This window comes from Lithobates pipiens, unplaced genomic scaffold (assembly GCF_037356315.1).
Source record: "Lithobates pipiens isolate NorthernLeopardFrog02 unplaced genomic scaffold, aLitPip1_a1.2 Scaffold_27, whole genome shotgun sequence".
Taxonomy (NCBI): domain Eukaryota; kingdom Metazoa; phylum Chordata; class Amphibia; order Anura; family Ranidae; genus Lithobates; species Lithobates pipiens.
The window spans coordinates 106,653,430-106,671,887 of NW_027507788.1; positions in this window are offsets into that span (position 1 = coordinate 106,653,430).

Consider the following 18,458-nt stretch of genomic DNA (forward strand, 5'->3'; position numbering starts at 1 on the left):
GACCAGGAAGTACAGGAGGCTGAAGAGAGGAAGAACAAAATAGTTCCTTTGGTTCCAGGGATGCAGTTTTCTGCAGGGGATTGCTGATGATAGTGTCTTGCAGGAATGTAGTCAGTTGGACATGCAGATGCGTCAGTTTAAGCGGCAGGCAGAGACATGGTCAGCAAATAGGCAAAGGATTAGTCTATGCAGCAGGCATAAATGTGATCAATAAACAGGCCAGGGTCAGTAAAGACTGCAAGCAGAGGCAAAACTGCACTAGTGGTTATCAGAAACACTGTTGCTGGCTGTACTGGTCTAGTGACAGTGGGAAGGCAATTGTGTAGCAGTGATCCAGGACACTGTTGCTAGCTTACACTGGTCTGGTGGCAATGGGGACCAGTGTGGCAGCAAGCAAGAACATTTCTGCTTACTTAAAGTACACTAAGCTTGCAACACTGTGACCGGTGTGGTGACAATCAGGGATACAGTTGCTGGCTTACACTGGTGTGGTGACAGTTTGACTGGTATGGCGATGATAAGGAACACTGTTGTTGAAATACACTGGTCTGGTGACACTGGGAATGGTGTGACAGTGATCAGGAAAACCGTTAGTGGCTGCACTGGTCTAGTGGGCTGACAATCAGTAACAAAAATTTTAGCTACACTGGTATGGTGACACTGTGATTGGTATGGTGGTAATTGGAGGCACTGACTGGCTGCACAATTAGGGCTCATTCACACATGAGGTGGAAGGGGGTAAAACCGTCAGTTGGGCCACAGTTTTAGTACTCCCTACTGCTACCCTCTTTAGATGCAGTGGCAGAGGACAGGGGTGTACACATGCTGTGTACACATACTTTGCTTGATGGCTGTGGCAGGAATTATATCCTCTGTACCCCCATAGTGAGGAGGCAATACAACATCTTCTCACTGCCTCTCAAATGCTCTCTGAAGAGTGATCCAAACACAGAGAGCATCACACCTATGAACAAGTCCTTATGGTGACACTATGACTGGTGTGGCTGTGATCAGGGCCACTGTGACTGGTGTGGCATTGATTAGGGACACTGTGACATGGCAATAGATAACAGGAGAATGTGAAAGTGAGTGCATACCCTAAACTGGCCCTACCCCAGAGCCACACATACAACATCCCAGCAGTAAATTGCATGCTTCACTGAGAACTTACCATGTGCACTGCAGTTCAGCCAAACCTGGGCACCACTGGATGTTTCTGTGTATTTTTGGTGCAGCTCATGATTGCTGAAACGAGGTTGTAGCCAAAATTTAGAATCTCACCATACGAACCACATCGCACGAGTGGAGAGAAACTTCCATGTTTCGGACCAAAACATAAGGAGGGAAAAATAACATGCTGGCTGAGGTGGGAGTTGGCAACCACCTCAGGTAGGTCCTTGTGTAATTCTAGAAGAAAACTGCTGCTAACTCAAAGACACTTCTCGCTGAGATGATATCAAAGAGAAAGACAACCATGTGTTTGAGGTCAGACATTGGAATTTCCCTAATGAAGGGACAAAATAACTAGGACAAAGTCCCATAGAGTCAGAAGGGTATGTACAAGGGGAGAATGTGCCCTTAAACAAAGGCCTTTATTAAGAAATAAAGCCAATGTTCTCTGAAACAGAACAGCCAGGGCCAAGATTTGTCTCTTGATGGCACTCAAGGCCAGATCCTGATCCAGACAAGACTGGGGATGGGACAGGATTCAACCCATGGAGTACTTCCTAGGATGAAATTTCCTAGCATTTTGAAGAGGGGAAACTTATATAGGAACTGATTGTATTGTCATCACTGTATCATGCAAGACATTTCTTGTTTTCCAGTTACAGAGCAAAGAGGACATAAGCTTGCAACTCCTACATGAGGCAGAAGATTCCCCATTTCATGACAAAATAGGCAGTGTGCTGAGCAGGTTAAAGGATAAGTGTAGTTATGGTGCACTTCTTTAGTGGGCCCTCCTCCGCATGTTGACCATTTTGTTAGTTAGGATATACCTACCTGGGAAATCCTTCTCTTCTAGGAGGTGCGGAAGTCAGCATAGAGAATAAGTGTGTTTATCTTTTAAAAAGGAGCAGATGCAATACAAACCCCAAAACACTTTTTCATACATTACACATGTAGCTAAATGAAATAAGTAAGGATTCAAATTAAGTGTCCCAAGTTCAAATTAAAACTGTAGTAAGCCAAACAAATGATGTCTGTACAGGAAAACAATAGGAAAACTTAAAAAGGGTTTAGTTCACAAAAGTTGGATACAAACTGGAGCAGTTTATTTTCTGATAAAACTAGAAGAATGGAGAACCAGTGTTTTTGGTTAACTTGAAAAATAAAACTGTTCTGAAACCATTAGCATCTATGTTCAGTTTGAATGTTAAAAAAAAGAACTGTTGGCATTTTCTATTATTTTTCTTTAGAACTATAATTGTAATGTACTTGCTGGCTTAGAGTCTATAACATTTGAGGTAAATCCACTTTGAGAAGCCAAAGCTATCTCACAGAGCAACACCTTGAAGTCATGACGTGTTGTAGTTTAGTAGTGTAAGCCCTTGTACACACGGTCGGACATTCCGACAACAAAATCCGTCGGATTGTCCGAAACTTGTGTTGCATACACACGGTCGGACAAAGTTGTCGGAAAATCCGATCGTATGTAACGTGATGACGTTATTTCGTTATGATGGGACTACGTTTAGGCTAGTAGCCAATAGCTTTGGTCTAGGAATTTGATCTGAGCATGCGTGGCACTTTGTCCAATCAGAATTCTCTACACACAATCGGACAAAGTCCGATCGGATCATGTTGTCGGAAAGTTTTACAGCCCAGCTCTAAAACTTTGTCCGTCGGATATTATGACGGAAACAGTCCGATGGAGCCCACACACAGTCCGATTATCCGACAACACGGTCCGATCGGACATTTTCCGATCGGAATGTCCGACCGTGTGTACAAGGGCTAATAGTATTTTTAAAAGTTTTCTGCAATTCCAAGTATAAATTCTGGGTGTGTTTTGGCCAAAAAATTTCTAAACGTTGTGGTAAGCATAAGATCTACTACAGAGGTGATTCTATTGACCATGACAGAACTGATAAAAAGTACCTTTCATTATCCTGTACATATTGTGTTTTTAGTGCACTGCCCTTGTGTTTTCCATGCATTGACTATAATACAATGTATGTTTTTACCAAAATGCACAAAAGATGCAGCAAGCAGGATTTTTCAAAATTACAACATATTGCCTTCTACTGTATGTCATGGTTATGCAGTGATCTACCTGTTTTCTTACCTCCCCTTATGTGTTCAGACTAAGAGGCCAGCCACTTCCACCTGGTGGTTTTTATAACCTCTCCTCTAAGCATGGCCCTATCAGGGAACCTTTATTAACCTGTGCACTGCAAGCCAACAGTGCTGATCAACCATTGTGTATTCCTTTGTGTGTTCAGCTTCCTGTTACCTGCCGTGTGCTCTTCTGTTGTTCCGTTACCGACTTTGGCATGTCTTGACTATCCCTGTTTGCCTGTGATCCTGACCTTTTGGCGTGTCCCTGTCTATTTCTGTATGCTTGTGGCCCCAACCTTGGCTTTGTCCCTCACCATCCCTATCCTCCTGTTGCCTACTGTGGGTGTGAGCTGGGGGACCCTGGGGGTCGCGACCTGGAGCCAGTTGCAGCCAAGTCCATCCTCACTACTCGAGGCTCTGGTGAACACCTGCTGGCTCTTAGACTCCGCGCCCCAGGGAATCTTACGCTCTAACCTGGGACCTGTCTCCCATCCGCAGCAGTCAGCCGTGGGGTCCACAACCTTGCGGTGCACTCCTGATCCCTACGGTGTGCATCTGTCACCTCGCCTCAAGGTGACCTGACAGTTTGATCAGCCATGGACCCGACTGACGTGCCGCTTCCTGCAGATGATTCATTGCAGAACTTAGTTCGCAGACTTGAGACCCAAGAATCGCATCAGACCCAGGTGATGCGATTCCTTCAAGATCTGGCTTCCCGCTTCGAGCAGCTACAGGCTTCCTTGGGAACCCCGAACCTGCAGCCTCAAGTAGTCAGCAGCTGCACCTATCGCATCAGTCGCATCCACGCATGCATTATTACTGCCAGCTCCGTCCCGTTTCTCTGGGGACTCCAAGGCTTGCAGGGGGTTCCTTAGCCAGTGCACAATTCATTTTGAACTTCAGCCCCAAAACTTCCTGTCCGATTGGGCAAAAGTAACATATATAATATCCCTCCTGTCCGGCGAGGCGCTAGTTTGGGCTGCCCCTCTGTGGGAACTGAATGATCCAGTGGTTTCTAGCTTGTCTGATTTCTTGAAACTTTTTCGGAATATCTTCAAGGAACCGGGCCGTGTCTCCTCAGCGGCTAGCACTCTTTTACGTCTCCGTCAAGAGTCCGCGTCTGTGGGACAGTATGCTCTTCAGTTCCGTATCCTCACAGCTGAATTGACCAGGAATAATGAGGCCCTAGTTGCAACCTTTTTACATGGCCTCTCTGATAGAGTGAAGGATGAATTAGCAGGAAGATCCCTTCCTGCTGATCTGGACAGTGTCATCACCTTGTGTAACCAGATCGATATTCGCTTTCAGGAGAGGGCCCTGGAAAAAAGACACCAGCACTCCCCGTTCTTTAGGCAGCCTGAGCCCCCAGTCCCTTCTCTTCGAACCGAGGAGCACCCCCTGCCTACCGAGGAACCTATGCAGTTGGGCTGGACTAAGTTATCTCCCGAAGAAAGTGCTAGGCGCAGAACTCTGGGCCTATGCCTCTATTGTGGGGCCAAAGGTCATTTCCGTGACACTTGTTCTCTTTGTCTGGAAAAACGCTCAGGGCTAATACATCTGGTAGGTGGAGTATTAGACCCTGAAATATCACCTTCACCTTCTCGTCTTCTCCTTTCTGTGTTGCTTCATGTCAGTGCTTCCTCTCGTTCGTTCTCAGCACATCTGGATTCCGGAGCTGCTGCCAATTTCATGGATTGGGAAACTGCATCCTCCATGAGACTTACCCTTTTGCCCCTTACAACACCATTGGTGGTCTTGGCGATTGATGGCATGGTTCTCCCAGGGGGCCTTATCCGCTTTCAGACTCTTCCTGTTAAGATGTCAGTAGGGACACTCCACCAGGAGTGAATATCCTTCCTTGTCTTACCTAAGGCTTCATCTCCTATCATATTAGGTCTTCCTTGGTTACGGCTCCATTTTCCACACATTGACTGGTCTGCTGGACAGATCCTGGCTTGGGGTTCCTCCTGTTCCTCTTCCTGCCTACTCAAGGGTACCCCAAAGGAGAAACTTCCTGTTACCACCATCCCAGTATCTTCTGCTCTTCCCGCTGTATATAGCGATCTCTGGGATGCGTCCTGCAATAGTCAGACTGATGCACTCTCTAGGTCATGTGGTACTCTGGATGAGGGGCCCACCTATGAACCTGAGTCGATCATTCACGCCAGTTCACATAACCATTTACATTTGCCTGTCCCTAATCTCCCTTGAACGCACAGCCAGGCTAACTTGTCTGCAAGTTCCACAGTTGCTATGCCCTGTGATGCGATTGAGATGGTCGCTACACCTGACAATACTATTCAGTCGACCTCTGCACCAGTTATGCCAGTCCAGCCCATGCCCAATGTGCTTCCTGCTTCTTGTTCAGCACCTTCGCTGACCTGGCCTCACCCTACTGCTACTATGTCCATTCAAACCCGTTTAAGAGGCTCAATCCATCCTTTGGATAGAATACCTCATTCGGCCAGGAGGGGTTTTCAATCTCAGGGTTCTCTGCATTCTGTTGGTGTTGCAGCTATTCAGCTTGACTCTTGTAACATGTCACCTTCTAACCAACTTGACCTCAGGAATCCACTGACCTCTGCCCAGTCTGGTGGTCCTGTTATGGATGCCCAGCTCATCTTTAAGGGTGTGGGGGACCCTGCTCAGACTCCTGATCTTCTCATGCCCTTACCCATTCCTAAAAAGCCTTTAGTCCTCAAGTCCTCTCGTCCTCTCCCTACCTCGGTTTCTCTCTCTGAGGATAATCTAAAATACGAGGTTAGTCAAGTTTTGGATTCCCGGCTCCGTAAAGGCATTCTTCAGTACCTCGTACGTTGGAAAGGTTTGGGTCCTGAGGAGAGGTCTTGGATCACTGCATCTGAGGTCTTTGCTCCTCGTCTGTTGAGGAGGTTCCATCTGGAGTTTCCCTTTAAGCCTGGACCCTGGCAGGGGAGGGGGAGGCCTCGTAAGAGGGAGGGTACTGTCATGGTTATGCAGTGATCTTCCTGTTTGCTTACCTCCCCTTATGTGTTCAGACTAAGAGGCCAGCCACTTCCACCTGGTGGTTTTTATAACCTCTCCTCTAAGCATGGCTTCACCCCAGGCCCTATCTGGGAACCTTTATTAACCTGTGCACTACAAGCCAACAGTGCTGATCAACCATTGTGTATTCCTTTGTGTGTTCAGCTTCCTGTTACCTGCCATGTGCTCTTCTGTTGTTCCGTTACCGACTTTGGCGTGTCTTGACTATCCCTGTTTGCCTGTGATCCTGACCTTTTAGCGTGTCCCTGATAGGGATGAGCTGAACACCCCCCGGTTCGGTTCGCACCAGAACTTTTGAACGGACCCCAAATTCGTACGAACGTTAGAACCCCATTGAAGTCTATGGGACTCGAACGTTCGAAATTAAAAGTGTTCATTTTAACGGCTAATATGCAAGATACTGTCCTAAAAAGGGTTTGGGGACCTGGCTCCTGCCCCAGGGGACATGGGTCACTGCAAAAAAAACTTTTAAAAACGGCCGTTTTTGCAGGAGCACTGATTTTAATGACGATTAAAATGAAAAAAAAAAAGTGAAATATTCCTTAAAATATGGTGCATGGGGGGGTGTCTGTAGTATGCCTGTGAAGTGCCACGTGTTTCCCGTGTTTAGAACAGTCCCTGCACAAAATGACATTTAACGGAAATAACGTCATTTAAAGCTGCTTGCGGTTTTAATGTTATATCTGGTTCCTGCAATATGGTTGAAAATCATTGAGAAAAATGGCATGGGTAGTCCTCCCTGCCCATTACCAGCCCCTTTGGGTCTTGTACGCATATTAAGGGGAACCCCGTACCCATATTAAAAAAAGGAAATACGTGTGGCCTCCAGGCCCTATATACTCAGAACAGCAGTATACAGGCAGTGCAAACAAGACAGGGACTGTGTAGGTTTGTTGTGTTAAGTTGAATCGGTTTGTAATTTTCAACTAGTAAATTTTTAAAGTGTAGCTTCAGTCAAAAAAACTATTTTTAAGCTTTTTAGAAAACATAGGGAAGGGTTATCACCCCTGTACAATTTGTTTTGCCGTCCGTCTTTTTCAGAGCACACAGACAGCACGCACAATCTCCTAACACTGACTGAGAGCTCTATTTAAAACGAGCAAGATATTTAGCTAGATAGGTGGATATAGCGGTGTATACTGCGTTCAGAGCACGCAGACAGCATGCACAATCTCCTAACACTGACTGAGAGCTCTATTTAAAACGAGCAAGATATTTAGCTAGATAGGTGGATATAGCGGTGTATACTGCGTTCAGAGCACGCAGACAGCACGCACAATCTCCTAACACTGACTGACAGCTCTATTATAAAAGATAGATATATCGCTAGATATATAGGTGAATATAGCGGTGTATACTGCGGTCAGGGCACGCAGACAACAACCACTACAGAAGAGCAAGAACGAAAAATCGTCCGATAACGATCGGTGTATATTGTGTTGAAGGTACACAGAACACCCATTAACTGCTACAGATGCCAACACACTACACAAGGCCGCCGCGCTGGCGGCCTTATATAGTGTGGGGCGTGTACTACACAGCCTGAGCTATGATTGGCCACAGGCATCCTGCCTGTGGCCAATCATGGCTCTCCTCGCTGCCGGCGCTGTGATTGGCCAAGCATGCGGGGTCACAGTGCATGCTTGGCCAATCATGAGCCAGCAATGCACTGCGCCATCGCAGTGCATTGTGGGCCGTGAGCGCCACAATATATATATAACCTGGGTATTATATTATAGATATATTAGTCATTCTGGTATAGGTAGCGCCATAAGCCCTATAATAACATTTTAAAGAGCTTCAATTTGCACCGCACATGTGTAAACCCAGCCTTAGATCTTTCTGCTGCCTTTGATACAATGGAACCACCTGGTCCTCTTTAAAAATTCCACTCCCTTGCACTTCAAGACTCTGCTCTTTCCTACTTCCCCTCCTGCCCATCTCATTGCACCATTAGTTGCACCTAAACTCTATCTTCTAAGCTCCCTTTCTGCTTTCTGTAGGGCATCCTCTCTATTCTCTATTTCGATTTTTCATCCACTTTTCTTTTAAAGCAGACCTTGCCTCACAGTTATCTTTCCTTATCATGTATATACATGCTTAGTAATATGTATAATTGAAACTTGCAGGTATTAATTAAATCTAAAATATGTTTTTTTATTGTATACAGTGATGAGACATGAGCTGTGATTAATGGCTTCAAAAAGAAATCTACCAACCTTGCTATTAATGGATTTTTGCCACTAACAATTGGTTGCCCTTTTAGATGTCCCTGATCCTTATGTTTCCACAGTAAATAAATAAAATACCAGAATTAGATAAGTGGATGGGATCAAATATGCAGTTTCTTTTTTATTCAAAATGAAGAAAGATACTGCATGTGGTACTTTTTTTCAGCACACATCACTGCAAGGCATTGGAGAGAACTCACATCATATGAAACAAAGCAAATTGCTTTGTCTTTGCCTTGCGCTATGCAACATTACCTAGTGCATACCAATGCAAATGGTGTCAATGGACCCTTCGTCTTAACAACCATATAGTTAGAACGTCATCAGGAAGCTTCTGGTCACTAACCTGAGTGTTTTTAATGATTATAAATAAATCCCCTTTTATATAAACATGCTGCGCAATGATAATCCTTAAATCTTTATGAGATACCTACATTTGGGCATGAGAAATGTCTAATGATATACTGACTGAAGAGACACCAGGATAGTGGAGTGGTTATCCCTATATGAACCAAAGGCAATACATTTCCTAGGCTCTGGTGAGTGACCAATCTAGAAGGTGGTGGTGGCACCAGAAGTGGTGAAAAGTTATAGCTATTCAGCACAAATGAAATTTGAAGCACAAGAGCACTTTTTACATATTGGAGATTTAAAACATATTGATGTGGTTTTCAATCGTGATCCCTTTTTCACCATATGAACTTTGAACTTTTTTTATTATATTGCACTATTTATTTATATGGTTTATTTTATATATTCTATGTTTTTGTTGGCACATGGCAGTTTAAAGGTAGTAGATAAAAACAAATCAGTGGTAGTGATAGGTCTTTGTGAACAGCTTGCCTGCCTCCAACCTAATCAATAGGTCGAGAAAGGAAATCTCATATGGGTCCACCACATATGTTAGGTAGATATTTTGAGTATTTTGGCCCAACTCTTCCATAACCTGCAGCAACTCTGCCCTGGAGCCATCTCATACCATTAATACATTGTCGATGTACCTTAGCCACATCCGAGCATGGCATATACAACCTCCTCCTCCTACCAACCAAGGTGGAGATAGGTGTACACTTGTGACCAAGGGGCACCCATTGAGGTGCCTCTTATGTCGATACAGCCTGTAAATTGGAAAATGTTGTTCTTCAGCGCCATTTCTAAAAGTTCAATGACAAACTCATTTTGTGCCCCCATACTGGGGGGAACTTAGCATCAAGGAGATGGAACACAGCAGTGATACCCCAAGCATGGAGTATAGAAGTGTAGAGTGACTCTACGTCTATTCCCACAAGAAGTATATCCCCTCGGGAAGGTCAAGTTCTCTATCTTATTTAAGACATCTCCAGTGTCTCTAACATAGGACGGTAGATCAAAAACCAAGTCTTTGATCAGGAAATCTATATATATTTCCCCACCCTTTCAAGGGGGGCCCTTATTGCTGAGACAATTGTCCTTCCCGGGGGATTACTATCATCCTTATGGATCTTCTGAATGATGTAAAACTCAGGAATCCAAGTTCTTCTTTCTTTAGTTGGCAAATTGGCCTCATAACCGAAATGGAGTTTGTCATTGATCAGATTGACCAATTGGGGAAATGGGTTAAAGTTCAACTTATTATAGATTGATTTGTCTGCCAATAGGTGTCGTACCGGGAGAGATTATAATAACTCTGATAATCTCTTCCCGGATTAATGTCTAGCGCTAAGAGAACTACAGTTGGCATGGAATCTGGTAGTCAAGAAAAGTGACAAAGGGGGAAATGTAGTTCTGTTATCAAAGAACCAATATGAAAATGAGGTACGACGTCTATTGGTCTATATTAATAAACCTATTAAAAGTTGAACTTTAACTACTTTCCCCAATTGGTCAATCTGATCAATGACAAACTCCATCTTTCTTATGAGGCTGATTTGCTAACTAAAAAAGAATTTGGCTTCCTGAGGGTGGAAGACTTTAACACCCCACGTTTTACATCATCCTGAAGATCCATAAGGATGAAAGTAATCCCCCGGAAGGACAGCCTTGTCTCAGCAATAAGGGACTTTCTTGAAAGGGAGGGGAAATATATAGATTCCCTGATCAAAGACTTGGTTTGTGATCTACCATCCTATGTTAGAGACACGGGAGATGTCTTTAATAAGATAGATGATTTGACCTTCCCAGGGCATAAACTTCTCATGGGAATAGACATAGAGTCACTGTTCTATTTTCTTGATGCTAAGTTCACCAATATGAGGGCACAGAATGAGTTTGTCATTGAACTTTTAGAAATGGCGCTGAACTTTTACCAATTTACAGGCTCTAATTATCAACAGATAAAAGGCATCTTGATGGATGCCCCTTGGGTTGCCTCACCTTTGTACCTTGGCCATGCTTGGATGTGGCTAAGGTACAAAGACAATGTATTAATGGTGAGGGATGGCTCCAGGGCAGAGTTGCTGCAGGTTATGAAATAGCTGAGCCAAAATACCCTAAATATCCACCTATCATATGTGGTGGACCCATGTGAGATTTCCTTCCTCGACCTATTGAGGCAAGCTGGTCACAAAGACCTATTAGAAGAAAACTGCAGCCAAGATACTCCTTTATGCCAGTAGTCACCATCCAAGATTCCTAATTCGTGGGATACCAGTTAGACAGTTCCTCAGGATTAGGGGGAACTTTTCCACTGACAATAACTACAGATGTGAAGCGGGGTATTTACATCGTACCCTCAGGAGGGCTAGGAGAATTGCAATGCAGAGAACAAGACTTGACCTACTCAGGCCTCCGGTGGATCCAGCTGACACCACAGAAGGCCAGTGAGGATTATTACTCAATATGAAGCTCAGTGGGAGGAAGTGGACAAGATCCTGCAAAACCATTGGCATATATTGACACGCTTGAAGGAGCTGGGGGACTTAGTGTGTCCAAGACCTTTTTTGGTGGCAAAATGAGCGAGGAACTTGAATGACACTTTGGTCAGGTGTGAGTTTGTTAGAACGCTGAGCAGGAATTGGCTCACGACTTGCCCAAATTGAAAGGAATGTATCCCTGTGGCCAATGTGGAATGTGCAGTTATGTGGATCATTCTAATGTGTTCACCAACTCTGAGGGTCTAGGCAATTATGAAATCCAACAGTTTAATTACTGTGCCACAAGAAGGGGTTCTCTATATCCTGGAGTGCCCCTGTAAAAATATGTATGTGGGCAAAGCGAAGTGCCGACCTCATATCAGATTCGGTGAACACGTAAAGAGCATTAGGCAAGATGAGGATACACCTGTTGCACTACATTATGCCGAATTCCATGGCGGTCAACCAGATTGGTTTGAAGGTCAAGGGATTCTTTGCTCTGAATTTGACAAACAGATGAGACTTTGACACAGTACTCCTTAGGAAAGAAAAATCCTGGATACTCAGATTAGGTACTTTATGGCCGACAGGCTTGAACAATGTGATGAGTCGAAAGGTCTTCCTTGAACCTTAAGTAATCTTTAAGTCCGTATAGCATGGGGTGTCCCCTTAAGTGGAGACACCCCAAAGGACATTTCTATGCTGAGATATCAGAACTGTAAAAGGGGTAAATAAGCCTTAATTTTATATGTAAATAAATTGAGATTCTATTTTGCATCAAAACCCAGTGCACAAATGTAGATGAATGAATGATACTTGAATCCAGTATGGATGCTCCTTTTCTTTTATATATTTGACATGTCACCACTAGATTGCCACAATAAGCTGTTCCAAGGTAATTGATGCTTGATTGGGCGGAGGCCTCTTTAGAAGACGAAGGAACGTGCGTACATCCTGATGAAGCATACGGTCAAGTGTATGAAATGCGTTGACGGAGACAGTACCACTCTGCACTGTGTTCCAGCATCTAGGCCACATCACAGACTGGCTTGGCTTGAACACAGGCTCTGTGTGGCTACAGCACATCAGGCTTGCGCTGAGGCATCTCCTGTTATCCAGCAAGGTCACCACAGCACAGGTTATATGAGTACCCAGACGGATGAACTAATGGAAAGTGACAACCCACAAAGGACATCTGTGCAAGTACCAAGGAGTGGTGAGAGCCTCCGTTCAGTACTTGATTGTTATCTCAGCCTAGTGCAGTGGACTAAGAGGCGTGTGTCAGTCTGGATTTCACATGCTGCAAAGCTTCTCCTGATTTTAATAGGCTGAATGGCCTTTCTATGCATTATCATCCACTGCTTTAAAGTTGGCTATGACAGTACTGCTGAACAAGTATTCTGAGTGTTTTCTAACTGATGGTACCATGAATAGGTGTCAGGGAAGAAACAGGAGCCCGTCTTGCCAGTATCGCTTCGGCACATACACGTGGGAAATTCAATGGAACGGCTTGTGCGCATTTGCACTGGCGCACGCATAACGGGAGTTACTATGCTGGCCTATAAAAAGCTACTCAGTTCCATTTTTAATTGCTGGTTTATCTCTCAGCTTCTTGTGTTCTTTGCCTCTGTATCTTGCCTTATAATTACCCGTTGTGACCCGGATGGACCCTGACCTGCTCTGATCTCCTCCTGCACCTGACCCTCAGCTCGGCTTAAGGACATTGCTACCATACTCCTGTGTTTGACCCTCAGCCTGCTCACGGACTTTGCTACCAGTCTACTGTACGAGACCCCTCAGCCTGTTTAAAGACTTGGTACTAGTCACCTGTGTTCGACCCTTGGCCTGCTGTTGGACTCTGCTATTTTATCTATCTCATTGGGCTCCAGTGTCTACCAGTCCCTGCACAGCTGCCAGCTTCCCGGTGACCTTCACGCAAGATCTGCCCAGCCTGGTGGTGCCTCGTCCCTCTTTGTGGCCTTCACCCTCTGTACCACCACCAGGGGTGGAGTGCGCTTATTGGCAAGAGAGAACCACTCTCAGCATCTCAGCCTCAGTGAGTACCTCCATGACAGTGACAATAGGATTGCATTTAAACTTATAAGAGACCCTGACTCATAGCCAGTTCTGTTTTTTTTCAGGGTCAATGCATTTACAGCAAGTAGCTTGGGATGCCACCAACGAGGATACCTTTACTTTACACTTGATGTGCATTGTCTGTATGATTCACATAGCAGCATTACCAGAACTCTCCAAAGACATTCATGGATTAGTGTGAACTTGGATGTAATACCTTATATCAGGGGTAGGCAACCCCCAGCACAGGCGCCGCAAGCGGCACAAGAAGCCTCTTTTGTTGCCACCCGACTCCCTCCCCCATCAGCAGAGCAGCACAGGGAAGTGTCAGTGAGACATTAATGCATTCCAATTTCCCCACACTGCACCTGCTAACTTTGCTGTAGCTGCAATTGTCAGCTTTTGTGATGGGGAAGAGATTGGCTGCAGTTCTGGTTGGAGCCCCGCAGGACGCCTTCTTCAGGCAAATGTCACTTTTTTGATACTATGTGATTAAAATTTTGGACCCATTTTTGGAGATCCTGGTGTGCTGGTGACATTTCCTTTTTCAGGACAGGTTGAGGTGTCTCATCTCTGTTTCCTTTCACCACTGCATATCATACATATCATAGATGAGAAGAGGGTACAGTGGTGGAAGGGATGAGAAGGGGGTTCAGCAGTGGGACAGTAGAGCGGGGGGTAGAGTGATGGGGCCGATGAGCAGGGGGGGTTCAGTGTTGGGGCAGATGAGAAGGGGGTTCAGTGGTGGGACAGAAAAGGCAGGGGGGTAGAGCAATGGGGCAGATATGAAAGGAGGTGTACTGGTGGGACAGGAGAGCAGGGGGAACAGAGATGGGGCAGATGTGCAGGAGGTGCATTGGTAAGGCAGATGAGAAAGCGGGTTACAGTGGTGGGGCAGATGAGAAGGTGATTCAGTAATGAGACAGAAGAGCATGGGGATATGGCAGTGGAGCAGATGTGCAGGGAGGTACAGTGGTGGGGCAGATGAGAAAAGGGGTACATTGATGGGGCAGATAAGCAGGGGGGTTACAGGGTTACAGTACTGGGACAGAGAATCAGGGGGTACAGTGCACAAATGAACAGGGGGAGAGGTTCAGTTTTGGGCCAAATGAGAAAGATGAAAAGGGGGTTACAGTGGTGGGAAAGATGAGCGGGAGGGGTTCAGTGTTGGGCCAGATGAGAAGGGGGTTCAGCAGTGGGACAGAGAAGCAGCAGGGTACAGTGATGGGACAAATGAACAGGGGGAGGTTCAGTTTTGGGCCAGATGAGAAAGATGAGAAGGGGGTTACAGTGGTGGGAAAGATGAGCGTTAAGGATTCAGTGTTGGGCCAGATGAGAAGGGGGTTCAGAGGTGGGACAGAAGAGCAGGAGGGTACAGCGATGGGGCAGATTTGAGAGAAGGTGCAATGGTGGAACAGACGTGTAGGAGTTACAGTGGTTGGACAGAAGAGCAGGGGGTAAAGAGGTTGGGCAGATGTACAGGGATTTACAGCGGTGGGGCAGAGGAGAAAGGAGGTACACCGGCGGAGCATATGAGCAGGGGGTTACAGTGGTGGGGCAGAAGAGCAGGGGGAACAGAGGTGAGACAGATGTGCAGGAGGTATAGTGGTGGGGCAGATAAGAAAGGGAGTTACAGTGGTAGGGCAGATGAGCAGATAAGTTCTGTATTAGGACAGATGAGAAGATGGTTCAGCAGTGAGACAGAGGAGGATGGGGGTATGGCGGTGGAGCAGATGTGCAGGGAGGTAGTGGTGGGACAGATGAGATAGGAGGAACATTGGTGGTGCAGATGAGCAGGGGGTTACAGTGGTGGAGCAGATGTACAGGGGGTTACAGTGGAGGGACAGATGAGCAGGGAGTACAGAGGTGGGGCAGGTGTGCAGGGAGTTACAGTGGTGGGGCAGATGTGGAGGGAGTTACAGTGGTGGGGCAGATGTGCAGGGGGGTACAGTGGTGAAACAGATTTTCAGGGGGGCAGTGATCTGAGTTGTGAAGGTGCAGGAATTGGGGCTGATCTGAAGTGTGGAGTTACTTGAATTGGGGCTGATCTGAAGTGTGGAGTTGCTTGAATTGGGGCTGATCTGAAGTGTGGAGTTGCAGAAACTGGGGCTGATCTGAAGTGTGGAGTTGCAGAAACTGGGGCTGATCTGAAGTGTGGTGTTGCGGGAATTGGGGCTGATCTGAGGCCTGAGAGTGCAGGATGTTCATTTCTCACTACTACTCAAGTAGTTTCCAGCATTCACTTTATAAAAAGATCCTTTTTGTGATTGAGAGTGTGAAGTTGACATTTTTTTGTTATAAAATCGGCACGCTCAATTTCTTTGAAAACATTTTGTTGGCACACTGTGCTCAAAAGGTTGCCTACCCCTGCCTTATATAGTGCTGAGTATTTTCACCAGCGCTAGCACCTAAGGCTTGAATAAGAACGATCTCCAATACCACTCCATAACTAAGCTGTCCAATGAGTCATGATCTACTGGCAGTTTGGACACTCGGAGGCCACCTCTGTAGCTCCGCATTTAGATTCTGATTCAGGTGATTGTACTTTCATTAAAGTACCTTCATGGTTATGCACTAATTCTCATTGGGCATGCATACCTCTGAACTTTAGATTGGCGATGTTTGGAGCTCAGATAACCATATTTTGTGTCTGTGTTTTTACCCTTGGCCTGTGTGTGCGTGTCAGGTCACCTGAGGCCAGGTGACAGATGCACACCACTGGGGTTAGGAGAACACCGCTAAGGTTGTGGACCCTTCGACTGACTGCTGCAGATGGAGCTCTGGATGGTTCAGGAAAGCAGCTCCACCTGAACACCGACACAGACCAAACAGGAAGCTAGAGTGTAAGATTCGCCAGGGCGTGGAATCTAAGAGCTAGCAGGTTTTCACCAGAGCCTCTAGTGGTGAGGATGGAATTGGCTGCAGCTGATTCCAGGTCACGGGCTCCAAGGTCTCCCAGCTTTGGCTCACGTACAGAGCAGAAGCAGCAGTACAGGGTTAAACACAGGATAGTTAGGAGAACAAGCCAAGGTTGAGGCAACTAGCAGACAGGATGGTCAGGACATGCCAAGGTCGGTACACGGAAGTCAGAGATAAACATACAGCAGGGCACCACACCAGAAGCCTAAACACAAACTTTGCTCGGCAAAGCTAGCTTGCAGTGCGCTGGGTTAAATAGTGTCTTCTGTTGAGAGCTGGGATGGAGCCATGCTGAGAGCTCATACTTAAACGATCAGGTGTGAGGGCACCAGGGCAGGACTTAGGGTGGTGGGGACCCCTGGGCTTGAGTCATTTTCGGGCCCTACCTTCGATACATTACCGTATTTATTGGCGTATAACACACGCCGGCATATAACACGCACCTCAAGTTTAAGAGGGAATTTTAACCACTTGCTTACTGGGCACTTAAACACCCTTCCTGACCAGACCAATTTTCAGCTTTTGGTGCTCTCACACTTTGAATGACAATTACTCAGTCATGCAACACTGTACCCAAATGAATTTTGTGTCCTTTTTTTCCCACAAATAGAGCTTTCTTTTGGTGGTATTTGATCACCTCTGGGGTTTTTATTTTTTGCGCTATAAATGAAAAAAGACCGAAAATTTAAAAAAAAACGCATATTTCTTTGTTTCTGTGATAAAATTTTGCAAATTATAATTTTTTTTTCATAAATTTTGGCCACAATTTATACTGCTACATGTCTTTGGTAAAAATAACCCAAATTAGTGGATATTATTTGGTCTTTGTGAAAGTTAGAGAGTCTACAAGCTGTGGTGCGAATCGCACAAAATTGATCACACCTGATGTACTGGTGGCCTATCTCATTTCTTGCAACCCGAACAAGTCAGGAAAGTACAAATACCCCCCAAATGACCCTTTTTTGAAAGTAGACATTCCAAGGTATTTACTAAGATGCATGGTGAGGTTTTTGATGTTGTCATCTTTTTCCCACAATTCTTTGCAAAATGAAGATTTTTTTTTTTTTTTTTCTCACAAAATTTTTTCTCACAAAAAATGTAATAGGTTATTTCTCTCACATGGCATGTGTATACCACAAATGACACCCCAAAATACGTTCTGCTACTCCTTCTGAGTATTACGATACCAAATGTGTGAGACTTTTACACAGCCTGACCACATACAGAGGCCCAATATTGAAATAGCACCATCAGGCGTTCTAGGAGCATAAATTACACATCTTATTTCTCAACCACCTATTACAGTTTTGAAGGCCCTGGAGCACCAGAACAATGGAAATGCCCACAAAGTGACCCCATTTTGGAAAGCTAACACCCCAACGTATAATCTATGAGGCATAATGAGTCGTTTGAATGGTTCATTTTTTTTCCAGAAGTTTTGGGAAAATGTGGAAAAAAATGAAAACACATTTTTTTTACGCAAAGTTGTCCATTTATAAGATATTTCCAACACATATGAAATGCCCACAAAGTGACCTCACGTGGCACTGACGACACGTGGCACTGACAGATGGCACTGGAGGCAGATGGCACTGGAGGCAGATGGCACTGAAGGCAGATGGGGCTGGCAGATGGGGCTGACAGATGGGGCTGACAGATGGGGCTGGCAGATGGGGCTGACAGATGGGGCTGGCAGATGGGGTTGGCAGATGTCGCTGGCAGATGGGGCTGGCTATTTGCTCTGGCTAATTGCTCTGGCAAATGGGGCTAGCAGATGGCACTGCGGCTGGCAGATGGCGCTGGCAGGTGGCGCTGGCAGGTGGCACTGGCAGGTGGCACTGGGGCTGACGGATGGCACTGGGGCTGACGGATGGCACTGGCGCTGGCAGGTGGCACTGGCGCTGGCAGGTGGCACTGGCAGGTGGCACTGGCGCTGGCAGGTGCCACTGGCAGGTGGCACTGGCGCTGGCAGGTGCCACTGGCAGGTGGCACTGGCACGTGGCACTGGGGCTGGCGGCACTGGGGCTGGCGGCACTGGGGCTGATGGCACTGGGGCTGACGGATGGCACTGGCGCTGGCAGGTGGCGCTGGCAGGTGG